The following is a 6,401-nucleotide window of genomic DNA, read 5'->3' on the forward strand; positions in this document are numbered from 1 at the left end:
AGGGGTGCTAACTTCTAAAGTTATCTCAGCCAATTGTGGAGCCAGTTCTAATCTCTTACAAGCAGCATGTGAAATGAAAGAGTGGGACGCTCCAGTATCAAACAAAGCTACAATCGGCACGTCGAAAACATTAATCATACCTGCCAAGTTTCCTTGGTTTCCCGCTGCTTGATTTTGGTTAAGGGCATAGGCCCTAGCATTCTGTGGCTGTCCCCGTTGTCCTCCAGGACCCTGATTTTGTCGCTGTTGATTTCTGGGGTTTTGCTGTTGAGGTGCTCCTCCGTTCTTTTTCGGACATACTGAAGCATAGTGCCCAGTTTCCCCACATCTATAGCATATATTCATTCCTTTTAGGCATTCCCCTGAATGAGGTCGCTGACACTTTGGGCAGAGTGGTCGTCCCATTGCTTGCGGCTGTTGGTTCTGACGCTGATTCTGATTTTGGTTAGCAACCCATGGTTTCTTCCCATTTCCATTTCCAGGGTTTCCTCCAGTTCCTTCGTTCCACTTTCTTTTTCCTTTACCACCATCTTGAGGTGGTACAAATCCAGACTGTCCCGGAGCTTTCCCTTTTTCCTTTGGTAGCAATGACTCAATGGTAAGAGCCCTGCTCAAAGTTTGTGCGTAGGTGAGACCTCCCTGGCTTGCTAGGGAGATTGATATCTCATGGCGCAGTCCATTCCTAAATTTTTCTGCACGTTTCTCATCAGTGTCCACCAGCGTCGGAGCATATCTTGATAGCTGATTGAAGGCTCTATCGTACTCAGTAACTGTCCCAGCCCTCTGCTTCAGATTCCAGAACTCATTCTGTTTCTTCTGTCTATAGCATCCCGGTATGTATTTCTCATATAATTCAGTCTTGAAATCTTCCCAAGTGAAATTTTCCCACTGTTCCTCAGTCATTGTGCGCCTCACCGATTCCCACCAGAAGTCGGCTTCGTCCACCAGTTGGTAGGTTGCACAAGTTACTTTGTCTTCGTCATCGCAACGGATGTAGTTAAAGATACGCTCTATGGCCCTAACCCACTTTTCGGCGTCTGTTGGATCGCCCAGCCCGTCAAATGTTGGAGGTTTTTCCTTGCGAAACTTCTCTTCAGCAGTACGATTTGGTGCTACTTGTTGGATTGGCTCTTCAGGGATGAATCCCCTGCCGCGTCCTCGACCACGACCACGTCCTCGTCCCCTACCGCGTCTTCTTGGTGCGTCTTCCATTCTGATTTACGAACGAAAATAACACAAGAGTGAGACTTATTCTGCATGCATGCATACATATATACATACATAGATATACTTAAGGTATATTACTTCTATAGTGTAACCCTATGAAAGGCTAACTCTATGTGGAAACTGATCTATCTTGGTGGAATACTCAAGTGAATCCTTAATCTTATCTCATTTCTGCTACGTTATAACATATCTATGTTAAACGTTTCTATCTTACCAGTCCTTACTTAAATCGATCAAGCAGAGCTGTCACGACTAACATTCCCAAGACATTCTTGGGTGGTACTCAAACAGTTGTAAGAGTTCTTATTATTCTGATCGTATAGGCAGTGAACCTAAAACAATAACATAACTTTCTTATTCGTTCATTCTCTTTGAAACCTGAAACATGTGGACATTTAATGTCACATGAAACTTTTCTATTGCCGGAAAGATTCAAAGAATCTAACTCGACCATACATCTGGTATTCGTGAAAAGCTCGATAGTCCTAAACACGACTTTACTTCATTTTATCGTTAAGGGCTCGGGTTGTCCCAAACACGATACTGACTTATCTTATCGTTAAGGGCTCGGGTTGTCCCAAACACGATACTTAGCTGGTTATATGAGTCGGAGACTCAAAATAACAATATGAAAGCAATTAGCAATTCATAACTTATAGCATATGGAAAGCGTTAAGCAATTCACATAGCATCATTTACTGAAGCGCGCACTTCTTGAAAACTCTAAAACATTTAATAACTTTGAAACTTTTAAATCGTACCTTTTTCCTGCGGCAGTGTGACGGCGAGCTGAGGTTCAACAACTTTCTTAGAAGTCTAGAGGTACTATTCTAGACTCGACATTTAAAAACTTATGGTTATCAGAAACATGAAAGAAAACTCATGCTCTGATACCATTCTGTCACACCCCAATTCTTGAAGGAATAAACTATAACTGGGGTACGACTAAAATCATATAAATGAACAAGGGAAGAACCTTGTGAAATTCAGATAATAGAATAAAATGTTGGGCAATGCCCTTTGAATGAAGAAAGATAGAAATCAAGTGATACTAATCAATCAACAACATTCAAAGCCTTAGGATCACAAGTTCGGTTTCATGCTTCCGATAACCAACGTTAAATAACATAGAGCTAGAAGTTGAGAGTTTAAGCTCGATAAAAACATAATTCAGAATTTAACATAAAAGTCTTAAGTTGGAGAAACAAAAGACAAATAAATGCTAGTGCAATAGCGGAAGACAAAATACGGAGTTGAACCCTAGCCTCAGCTCTGCCCCGTCATCACCAGCCATTAACCTGAAAACATTTGAAAGAAATTTTGGGCTAAGTACTAATGTACTTAGTGGGCTGCAACTTTTAAAGCATTTCATAATCTGAAGAACAGTTTATCCAATTTTACTGACATGACATAGAAGGTTTTAAAGAGAAATAACTTCTATGCATGTTAAAACATTTTCATATATATATACTTAATTATTTTGCGCGCGTTTGTACACTCCATTCTGTTACTCGCTGTGATCCCGGACCTCTAGCCACCGACGGATCTCTGTCTCCCGCTGACTTGAACTGAGGGCGTAACCCAGCCAAGTATAATAAACCTCGGAAATTAATCCAGACAGGCCTATCATTACCATGCTCCGGAACACATCCCGTCGAGCACCCTTATAACGCCTCTGGTTAGTGCCCGATGGAGATCAACCCACCGAGTCAGCTAACAAGTGTACACAATTCTCAAACAACGTGTTAGGTCATAAGAGAACCTCAATTGATTAACTGTACGAGCCTTAAACATGGTAGAGTGCACAAAAATATTTTATTGGATAAACAGTTTATATTTCACGAATATTTAAGCTCAATAGCTAAATCATACATTTGAAAAATAAGCCCACCTGTATAGGCAAAGCCTGTCGTTTAACCTTATCTCTGAATCGGAATAGCAGTGCTAGTCCTCCTGATGCTCAAAGCCTACAAGAAATCTATTCTTAATAGGTCTCCTTGAATTCTAATCTTAAGTCATGGTGAAGTGCTTAATATTCTATGATTCACTTAGCCGGGTTTTCAAAATTTAATGAATAAATAATTGAAAACATTTCTCTTTGAGTTAAGAACACCAACAATATTCTTGCTCATCTTTCTTTAATAATTGGAATTATAATAAAACCAATTAAATCATAAATATTCTTATTGCAAAATATAATGCAATTCATGTCATGCTTAACATATAATAAGTAATTACTTAAAATATGCACATAATAATAATAATATAATATTATTATGAAAATTATCCTTTAAATAAATTAATCAAACTAATAATAGTTCAATTAATTAAAAATAAGAAAGCCCAATTTAATTAATTGAAGGCAATTCAAAATCCTTAAATAAAATAAGGCCCAACAAATTTATTAGTTAATAGCCCAACTGAAACAAAAATAAATAAAATCTCGGCCCAAATACTCATAAAAATCGGCCCATGACTCGAGCCCACTCTAATTAAAATCAGCCCACAACTCGAGCCCACTCTAATTAAAATCGGCCCACTATTAATTAAAAACCCGGCCCAAATTTAAAGCCCAACCCCTAACCCAAACCTAAAGCCCACACTCCCTCCCCCCTTCTTCTTCTTCACAGATCACACGCCTCTCACGCACACACACATAGCTTTTCTCTTTCTCCCTCAGTTCCGCCATATCCGCCCCTTCTCCCTCGAAATTCCGCCGCCGCGGCTCCTCCTCCGGCGAGAAGCCGACGACCGGCCCTCTCACTCTCCCTCATCTTCTTCTCCCTCGTTTTCCCTCTACCTAGCCACCCGTCGATCTCTCTCCTCCTTGGCGACGGCGAGACGCCACCACCTCCCTCCATCTAGCAGACTCCCGGCGACAGCAGCCCAGACCGCCGCCGTTCTCCGCTCAGATCTCCGATCCTCATCTCTCTTCTCTAGTTCCGGCCGCAGCCGTTCTCCCCTCTGTTCACCGAACCCGGCGGGAACAGCCTCTGTTCTCCCTCTCTCCCTTGGCCACGACGGACGCCGCCGCCTCCCTCGGCCTCCCTCTGTGCAACATCCGGCGACAGCAGCCATGGCTGTCGCCGTCGACTCTCGCCTGACTCACAGACGCTCACACACACAGACCATGATTCCCTCCCCTCTCAGTTTTTCGCCCTTGGCCGGACAGCAGCGGCACCGCCGCCGTGCCCTGCTTCCCTCCATTCTCTCATCCGCCTCAGTCATCTTCTCCCTCAACTCGCCAGCCGACCGACAGTGGCGCCGAGCCACCGCCTTCGACCAGAGCCCAGACTCGACAGACAAGGAAACAAAATCAAGGCTCAAACTTTTCTTTCTTCTTTTCAACAAGAATGTTTCATGAATATAGAAATACATATTTGTATGCTCATGTATGTAAATGTCATTTTGTTTCAAAAACTTGATACACGAAACTGAATTTCAATTTAGCAAATAAGGTAAGGACTCAAGAGGGAACCTTAAGAGGTTTCGTTTCAATTGTTTGTCTGATCTTGTTGGTATTGGTTTTGCACAGATGGTATGCTTGAAATGTTTTGCTGTGTAAATCGTGAGGTTTATTTGTGGTTTCTGCTAAACCAATTTGGAGCTAGAGGCGTAATGTATAAACAGAGGTAGGCGAAAAAGTCAAGTGGTTACCTTGGCGAGGATTTCAGTTGGTATTTTGATTTCTGCTTGTTTGCTCAATACTTGATTTCTGGTGAAATGAGCTTGGGGCCGATGGAAATAATTTGGTGGATTAAGTGAGTGAAGGAGAACTTGGCTGATTTGTTAGGTGGAATTTGACAGCATAAAACAAAAGAAAGTGGAAACAAAAGAGAGATTTGGCTGTCGGATTAGTAGGAGAAGGGGGTATGGTGGGAGGAAAGAAAGTGGAAAATTTGATAAGATATGATTTGATTGTGACATGTATGAAAAAAAATAATCATGATATAGGGTGGCTATTAGGAACATAAAATATCGGGACTGTAATAATACTTCAGGGTTCGAAAAAAAAATAGCTCGTGAAAGATTGCTAAATTAAATAAATATGCAATGCATATAAATTCAATAACTAAATTTACAAATATTTTTGTAAATCATTTTTGTTGGAATTAAAAATAAATTCATTTTCTTTTATCCGGCGTGAATCAACTTAATATCTAAGTTCAAAAATTATTCTAAACTTAGCAAAAAGGAACGGGGTATTACACTAAATGATTATGTCTACTAAAAGTTTGACGTGGGACCTAAATTTTTTGATGAATAAAATAAAAAAAATTATGAACTTCATTGTGACGTAATTTCACCATTACTATTTTTTGATTTTTTTTATTATATAAATATTTTAAATGTGTTATTTTTAGTTATTAAATTTATATTTTGCAGCCATTTAATTTATTTTTGTATTTTTAATATGTTTTCAATGTGGGATAAATGATTTAAGATGGCAAAAAATAGTGAATGGAGAAAATGCCACCTAAGATTGAGGATGAATGTGATGTCTTCAATATGTAACCTATCATATAATAGATAAATGTTGAACATTGTACTCTTTTTTTCATTTTATTTTTATTTGTTGATGAATAAAATAAGTAGATGCCATTTTTTTCATATTAATTCTTTTTTACATAATTGTTTAATTATAATTATTTTAAATTTAAATATTTTTAAATTATGCTAATGAAATCAAGGTGTCACGCCCCAATTCCCGAAGGAAGGCACGAATGCCGAAACGTGACTAGGGGTTGGATTTAAGAAGCGGGAAAGAAAGGGGATAATAATAATAATAATTGTAAATATTTAATAATAATATAATAATATATACGTTCATCTCTTTTTGTTAATATTCTTAAAGAATATTAATGTATAGTAATCGTTGTTGGATAATTAAACTAAGTATTATAACATTTTTAATATTCAAGTCGGAAAGCTTGGCTCAGCACGCTGGTGGTTTAGAACCAGTCTACAAATACGTGCGGCTAAGCAGTCGGACATTTAATTACAATTTTAATAAAGCGGTAAATGATGGGGTAACCGAGTCTAGCTCGCCAAAAGGAGTTGACCGACCAGCTCACTCATGAAATTGGCATAGCACAACATGATCATGAGGGCTTTGGTCAAGCGTCCAAGATGGGCCGACTACATGCACTCTCCATCGAGCGATAAATAAATTA

General features: G+C 39.3%; 1 long non-coding RNA gene across 1 annotated transcript; it reads right to left on the reverse strand.

Annotated features, from left to right (window-relative positions):
* Positions 1–2,264: 2,264 nt before the first annotated feature.
* On the reverse strand, positions 2,265–5,392 carry LOC131019581 (uncharacterized). The gene is made up of 3 exons (XR_009100347.1): positions 4,885–5,392; positions 3,119–3,194; positions 2,265–2,525 (listed from the first exon to the last, which is right to left on the reverse strand). It is a non-coding gene; the product is annotated as an uncharacterized LOC131019581 (long non-coding RNA).
* Positions 5,393–6,401: the final 1,009 nt, after the last annotated feature.

This window comes from Salvia miltiorrhiza, chromosome 4, assembly GCF_028751815.1.
Source record: "Salvia miltiorrhiza cultivar Shanhuang (shh) chromosome 4, IMPLAD_Smil_shh, whole genome shotgun sequence".
Classification (NCBI taxonomy): domain Eukaryota; kingdom Viridiplantae; phylum Streptophyta; class Magnoliopsida; order Lamiales; family Lamiaceae; genus Salvia; species Salvia miltiorrhiza.